At 40.2% G+C, this 8,135-nt stretch overlaps 1 non-coding gene across 1 annotated transcript; it reads right to left on the reverse strand.

The window, feature by feature from the left end:
- Nucleotides 1-721: 721 nt before the first annotated feature.
- On the reverse strand, nt 722-828 carry LOC114005262 (U6 spliceosomal RNA). The gene has a single exon (XR_003547139.1). It is a non-coding gene; the product is annotated as a U6 spliceosomal RNA (small nuclear RNA).
- Nucleotides 829-8,135: the final 7,307 nt, after the last annotated feature.

Genomic DNA, 8,135 nt, shown 5'->3' on the forward strand with positions numbered 1-8,135 from the left:
AACTTCATTTTGTATACTGTAATGATGTATAGCATATTAATGTTAAAAAATAAAAACAAATTAAAAAAAAAAAATAATGTCAATGTAGAGCTCAATTTCCTTGGAAAGAAAACAAAAAGAGGTTGCAGGTTGACAAATGGTGGGGAAACAGAAAGGAATTGGCTACAGTTTGGACTATCTGTAGTCACGTACAGAGCATGATCAAAGGTGTTACATTGGGCTTCCGCTACAAGATAAAGACTTGTGTCTGCTCATTTCCCCATCAATGTCTTTATTCAGGAGAATGGGTCTCTTCTTGAAATCCAAAATTTCTTGGGTGAAAAATACATCTGGAGGATTCAAATGCAACCCGGTGTTGCTTGTTCAGTATCTCAAGCCTAGAAAGATGAGTTGATCCTTGAAGGCAATGATACTGAACTTGTTAAAAATACAGCAAACCATGACAGTTATAAATAAGGATATAAGAAAATTCTTGGGTGGTATTATGTCTCTGAGAAGGGCACAGTTCAGCAAAAAAAGGCTGATGAGTAAGATCTAAGAGTTCGCCAGCTACAGTAACAAACTGATATCTTTTGTTTTTTTGATATTGTTCAAACAAATTTACTTAATATTGATAACTACAAAATTTCACATGGCCACTATTACAGAATTTGACCTTCTAGAGAAATATGTAAACAGGCATTCTATTAAGAATCTGCCTTCTTAGAAAGGTGAGAAATGAAAAAACATGGAACGCTTTATGAATCTGCGTGTCATCCTTGCGTAGGGGCCATGCTAATCTTCTCTGTATCGTTCCAATTTTAGTCTATGTGCTGCCGAAGCGAGCGCCAAACTGGATAACTTCTAAGGCCATTATATGATATTTTAAAAATAATAATAGAAGACAACAATTGATTTGAAACTTTTTCTTAAACTGATTTTCCTTTTCCAGCTCCTTGGCAAATAAGCAATTGAGGAGTAAAGAATTACTCCTAGTAATAGGAGTATGCTAAGAACAATACAGAATTCCTGATCAGGAATTTTTTGCCTAGTTGCTTTTCTTCACAGGAACAAGTGGCTTAAATCTGGTTTTTGAAGGGATAACAAGGGTATTTTAGGCAAGAGAAATACAGTGCCAGGGAATGTGGCTGTTCATCACTGGATGTAGAAATTGAGGACGGTCCTGGGGCTAATGTTACCATGGCATCAAATTTTATTTGGTACAGATGCGTCCTAGTCACTTGTAAAGCGATACCTAAGAAATGGAACAAAGTAATAAAACCTTACTACGAGCTAGAAGATGTAATTTGTGTCATTTGTGCCAGGATCAACATAATTTTGCCATCCAACATCTCAATAATCTGTTCTACTTAGGCTGTGCACCCTAGACTTTGTTTATTGTTAAAAAAAAATCTAATAATCATTCCATAACCTCTTAATTCCTCATGTCACACTTTAAGTGTATTATGATGCTACCATACCGGAATATAATTTAATATGGTTCTTTCAAAAAAAATAATAATAAGACAGAAAGAAAAGCAAAGAAAGAAAGAAAATTGGTTTTCTTGGGCATCGATTTTACCTATAGCCTCTATTTTGTATTTTTACCAATAAAGGAGCTGATAATCTGAGAGGGTCTGAGGAAATGTTGGCAGAGCAAGTCTAGCAGAGGAGTTGTGTAGAACTGAGGACCCAGATATAAACAAGGAGCTGATACTTTCAGGGGGAAAACACATGCACAGACCAAGGACCGCACAATGGCCGAAAGGCGATGACAGAATTGTGCACTGGAGGCTGTGGGTGGAGCGGCTGAAACGTCATGGAGAGGAACAAAGCAGAACGATGAAACTTTGGGTGCAGGCTCCATCTATACCATCAGTGCTGGTAAGTTCTCCAGGCAGCTGATGGTACCTCCCAGAAGTGCCCAGCTCCTATGTGGTGGTGGTACAAACTGCTGCTGTGTTGACTCCTGCTCATGGGGACTTCTGAACTTTCTCTACAAATATTGTCTTTCCATAAGACAGAGCTAGGAGACTTGAACAGCCCAGGACTTCCATTCAAATTCAGCTGTGGCTCCTAGGAAAGAGGAGAGGACCAGAAGGACTGGTGGTGGGGCAGGGAGGAGAAGCGGGCAGGAGACAGCAGTGTCTGGAGAGTGAGTGTGCACAAGCTGGAAGAAATGTGGACACTTAGAATTGCTCCAGTGACCTCATCCACTCATCTGTCCTACAGGAATGACTTAATCCTCAGCCTGTAGGCAAAAATGTTCACTGTCTTTACTGAGGAGATGGGAAGAAACCATGTATGGCTCTGCCCTGGCTACAAACTTCTGAGAAAGTGCTCATTCTCACTCGTGATGAAGAAAAATGCAAATTAAAACAACTAGATACCATTTTTTGCCTTTCAAATTAGTAAGATGTCAGCCCTTGCGTTTCCTCAGAGTTAGAAGGGTACAAGGAAGCAGGAACTCCTAGACTCTGTAGGTGAGAGTGTAAGTTGACCTTAAAAATGCTCATATCAGGGAACCAGCAGTTAGCGTAATGGCTATGTCGCTGGACTCCCACGTAGTCGACCGCGGTTCGTGTCCCGGACCCGGTGGCTTAAAAAACTCACGCCGGGCGTGTGTGCGTGCGTGCCCAAGATCCTGAGAGGAGAATGGAGGAGAAGGGATTGCGGCATGACCATCCCCCCTGGGGGGTGATTTCTCGCTTTCTGTCTCTATGTCTCTCTCTGTCTGTCTGGCGAGCGCACGCGCCCTACAGTGAAAATCTCTCAAAAAAAAAAAAAATGCTCATATCACAGCCAGTAGGTGGCATGGTAGTTAAAGTGCTGGACACCCGCATAGCCAACTGCGATTCTAGTCCCGGGCCTGGTGGCTTGAAAATCACACTTGCTTTCTCATTCTCCCCCACCCCCACTCTGTCCCTGTCTGGTCAAATCAAATCAATCAATCGATAAGTAAGTAATAAAGTTAAAAAGTAAAAAAATAATTCTTAAAAAAAAAAAAAGAGAGTTTACAGACACACAAAACTTTAAGCAACAGTTACCCTGGGGTAAATTTTCAATTTTTTGCTTCATAAATTTTGGTGTTATTTGAATTTATATATGGAACATTGCTGACATAACTAAGGTTATATTAGGAACAGTTTCTACGTTACCGTATACTTTAAAATTGCTGTCTTTTTTTTTTTTTAGAGAGATTTTAAATATAGGGCACGTGCGCTCACCAGAGAGACAGAGATAGAGAAATAGAAAGTGAGAAGTCATCCCCAAGCGGGGAAGGCCACACCACAATCCCTTCTCATTCTCCTCTCAGGATTTTGGGCATACACGCACGTGTGCTGGGTGTTTCAAGTCACTGGGTCTGGGACTTGAATCGTGGTAGACTATGTGAGAGTCCAGCAACATAACCATTATGCCATCTGCTGGTTCCAATTGCTGTCATTTTAACGGTTACATAATTTGGCTTTATAAGAGTGTATCATAATTTATTAAGCCAGTGCTTGCTGTTTTTTTTTTTTTCAATTTTATTTAGTTTTTATTTACTATTATTATTTTAAAAATTTCCTATAGGACACATGCTCTCACCAGAGAGCGAGTGAGAAAATGAGAAAGAAAGCCATCAGGTCCAGGACTTGAACTGCACGGTTGGTCATGTGGGAGTCCAGTGCCCCAACCACCACGTGACCTGTTAGTAGTCCCTACTATCAAGTTTTTAATATTTTTGCTATTTTGTTTATTATTTTTAGCATTTTAATTCACTAGAGAGAGACAGACAGAGAAAGAGAGTTCAAGAAAATGAGAAAGCAAGCTGCCACATCTAGGACCTGAACCCTGTTCAACTATGGGGGAGTCCAACACCTTAATTAATCATCACACCACCTGCTGGCCACAGTTTTTGTTATTTTAAACAATGTGGTGAAAAATACATTTAATGCATAAAGATTTTTTTTTCCACATTCTGATTATTTGCTTAGGACCTTTTTCCAGTAGTGGAATCATTACAGTGGAATATTGCTATGGTCCATGAATAATTTTGGCCACAAGGCTTACTCTAAAGGCTGTATCTGCTTCCTCTGCCATCTGAAACACACAGCTGAGGGCCTAGGTCTAGCACATTGCCCCAGCAGTCAGCCTATTTGTTAATCTAATAGGTTAAAAAAAACCAGTACATCTCCTTGTTTTAATTTTCTTTTCTTTAGTCACCAGTAAGTTAGAAGATTTTTCATGTTTAATTCTTTTAATTTCATCCTTTGCTAATTACCTATTTCCTACCTTCTGCTCTTTCATTCATTGGAAACTTTGTAATTCTTATGTTGATTTGTATAGAATCTTGACAGAATTAAGGTCAGAATTTGGTATTGAAAACCACAGGAAATATGAGTAGAGAAGAAACATTGATATCATTCTCAATTTATCCTTTTTTCCCTCCCATTAGTCTTCTTTCAAGTCTATCAGTCACCTAATAATTATCCCCCAAATCCCTCTTCTAATCAAATCTCTCTTCTAATTCTGGAACTGCTACTCTAATTCAGCTTTTGTAGTAAACATCTACTGTTTTGTCTGTCAGGCATCCTCCTTCTGGTAGGAACCGACTCTCTAATTCTATCCATATGGCTCCTCCTGCAGATTACATGGCCACATTTGACCTTCCCCGTCTGACTTTGGTGGATTGGTCTAAGGGCAGCCAGCTCATCCATAGTGGGCCAGTAAGTTTCTTTTTACCTTTTAAAATTTAGGACCTAGAGAGTGAGGTTAATCTCTTTAACAACTGTAGTTATTGAATGTAAAACACAGAAGCTGTTGTTACCTGTTTCTGTCATATGAAAGAATTAAAAAAAAAAAAGAAAGAAAGAAAAAGAAAAGCCAGGCTGGAGCCTTTTCTTTCTTTCTCTTCTTTTCCTTTCCTTTCCTTTCCTTTCCTTTCCTTTCTTTCTTTCTTTCTTTCTTTCTCTTTCTTTCTTTTTCTTTCTTTCTTTCTTTCTTTCTTTCTTTCTTTCTTTCTTTCTTTCTTTCTTTCTTTCTCTCTTTCTTCTTTCTTTCTTTCTTTTTTTTTCTTTCTTCTATTTTAATTTGACGAGAGAGAGAGAGAGAAAGAAAGAAAGTGAGAAAGCAAGACTCGCAAGACTCCAGGTCTAGGACTTGAACTGTAGTCGACCATATGGGAATCCAGCACCCTCAATCACCATGCCACCTGCCAATCCCTACTTGTTCTTATTTTGAATTTGATCAGAGAGAGGCAGAGAGAGAGAGAGAAAGGGAAAGTGAGAAAGCAAGACTCGCAAGACTCCAGGTCTAGGACTTGAACTGTAGTCGACCATATGGGAATCCAGCACCCTCAATCACCATGCCACCTGCCAGCCTCTCTTTTTAAAAACAAACAATTATTTATTTCGTTTTATTAATTAATTATTATTAATTATTATTGGAGAGAGATTCTTGCTATAGGGTGCATACACTCACTGGAGTGAAAGAGAGATAGAAAGTGATAAATCACTCCCAAGAAGGGATGGCCATGCCGCAATCTTTTTTCCATTCTCCTTTCGGGATCTTGGGCACACATGCACACGTTCCTGGCTTGACTTTTAAGTCCCTGAGTCCAGGATTTGAACTGTGATCAACTACATGGGAGTCCAACAATGTGCCCATTATACCATCTGCTAGTCCCTTTATTATTTTTGCTATTTAAAAATTTGCTACAGGGCATATGCTCTCACAAGAGGCAGAGAGAGAGAGAGAGAGGCTACCAGGTCAAACCACATTTGGACACGTGGGAGTCCAGCACCTTAACCACCACACCACCTGCTGGCCCCAGAGTCTGTTTTCTTCACAAGAAGAGAAGGACAGGACAAGGGCCAAAGTACAAACACATACCAGGCATGTACCTATGGAAGCCTGACTCTGAAATGTCCTTTTGTTCTCTCATTGTCCAGAACTGGGTCATACGGCCACCTCTAAATGCAGATTACCCCAGTCTGCACTCTAGAAAGGTAAACCTTTTAGTTCCGCCATATACCGCTGTCCCATATAAAACAGGTTCTCTTGGTATGGTACACAAATAAATGGATATTGGGTCGGCAATTGACAGTTTGTTACATGGCTCTCTTTTGTTTATCTGATTAGGTTAGGTTTTTGTTTAATTGCCACGGGTGCGCGCACTCACTAGAGAGGACAGAGGAGAGAAAGCATCCCCCCTACTATCACTACCACAAGATGTGGTCACGCTATCATCCTTTTTTCTCCATTTCTCCACTCTGTCAGGATTTTGGGCCTGCATGCACATGTACCCAGTGTGTTTTTCAGGCCCCTGGGGTTGGAATTAAAATAGTGGCCGGCCCTGAGGGATCTACTTCCCAAGGTTCAGTGCTTCACCACTATGCTATGGGGCCAGCCCTGGTTAGATTAGGTTTGATCACTTGCAAACACACATTTTGACTAATTGAGTCTTTATTCTCTCTTTCCGGGATTACTGCATGGGGTTGTCCACTGGTATTCCTGCCACCAATTTCCACCTGGTTTGAAATGATTATGCAAATATAATCAGCCTTCCCAAGGCACATCTCTGAGCGTGGCTACTCCATTGCCTAATACAGGGGTTGACAAACTTTTCTCTGTTGAGACTCAGATAGTGAATATTTTAGGCTTTGGGGACCAAGAAAAAAAAATTAAAGATCTTTTGTGGGAACTTACATAATCATAGAGAAAATGAATGTCCATACTTTTGTTGACAAAATTCAAAATATAATTCTAACAATTGAGTACTTTTTTGCTGTACAGGTCTACTAATGAAGAAAATGGAATTCTTTTCTTGAGGAGGAGATGACATTTCACTTAATTGGGTTTCAAAGTTTATATTCTTTATGATTAGACAGTTTACAAGTGTTCATCTGCAAAAAACTAGTCTTTTCTCATGGACCTAACAAAAACAAGTAACGGTCTGCAGTTTGTCAACCTAGGACACAATGCCTGAAGTCTATATTCTGAAGCTTGGTATACAAAGGATTTCCAAGATCTGGTTATGACTTCCAGCCATATTTCTTTCTCCACTCATTCACTGCTGTTGCTATTCACTATAAACCACCTACATTTCCCTAAGTCCACTCTCCTTTATGTTGCTCTCTCCGCGACCTCTCAAGTATCAAAATAGTTCAAGGTTCTGTCCAAATGGCACCTCCTTCTTGAGACTTCTTGAACCGCCAGCTGGAACTGATCCTTTCTTCTTCTCAGTCCTCATAGAGCGGATATTTCCTATGTCTGATCGAGCATACGTATTTTTTTATTTCTTGTACAAGACTCGGAGATCCTTGAGCACAGTATCCTCTCTAGTTCCTTGTCGTGCCTCACTCAGTATATAGCATGATAGTTGTAGAATTCATGACTGAATTCCAAAGAAGAATGATTCATTTTAGGCCAAGTAGCCTATCTTCTGGGTTCCATTAAAAAACAATGGAAAAACTCCTAATTCGTTGTTCCAGGAACTCTTTAGTATCAGTGTTCTCTCCTTCCTTGTCCTTTTTTTCTTCCCTTTCTTTCTTCCTTCCTTCCTTTCCTTTTTTATTTTTTATTTTTTTATAGAGAGATTTTTGCTATAGGGTGCGTAAGCTCTCTGCAGAGACAGAAAGTGAGAAATCTCTCCCCACCCACTCACCAGGGTGGATGGCCATGCTGCAATCCCTTCTCCTGCATTCTCCTCTTGGGATTTTGGGCATGCATGCACACGCTTCTGGCTTGAGTTTCAAGCTGCCAAATCTGGGACTCAAACTGTGGTCGACTATGTGGGAGTCCAGCAATGTAACCATTATGCCATCTACTGGTCCCCTTCCTTGTCCTTTGATGGATGATTAAAGCATTAATTCTCATAGCTTATATATAGCCCTTAGATTAATTATACATGTCAGGATTTGACTGGAGAAAGAGAGTTCATGCTATGTATTTAAACAGAAGGAGATTTATGCAGGGAGGTAGTTACAGATGGGTTGGAAGTGAAACGGGTGGGGAAGCAACTATTATATTGGCAACAGCAGGAAGCCTCTATCACTTTTAGGGCTGGAGAAGCAGTAGGGGAGATGTTAGTAACCAAGCCCATGAACTGGGACTACTCATGGGAACTGAAACCAGAGAGGGAAGGACAGCCTTGTGGAAGCAGATAGGGAGGA

Source organism: Tupaia chinensis, unplaced genomic scaffold (genome assembly GCF_000334495.1).
Source record: "Tupaia chinensis unplaced genomic scaffold, TupChi_1.0 Scaffold143599_1, whole genome shotgun sequence".
Taxonomy (NCBI): Eukaryota; Metazoa; Chordata; class Mammalia; order Scandentia; family Tupaiidae; genus Tupaia; species Tupaia belangeri.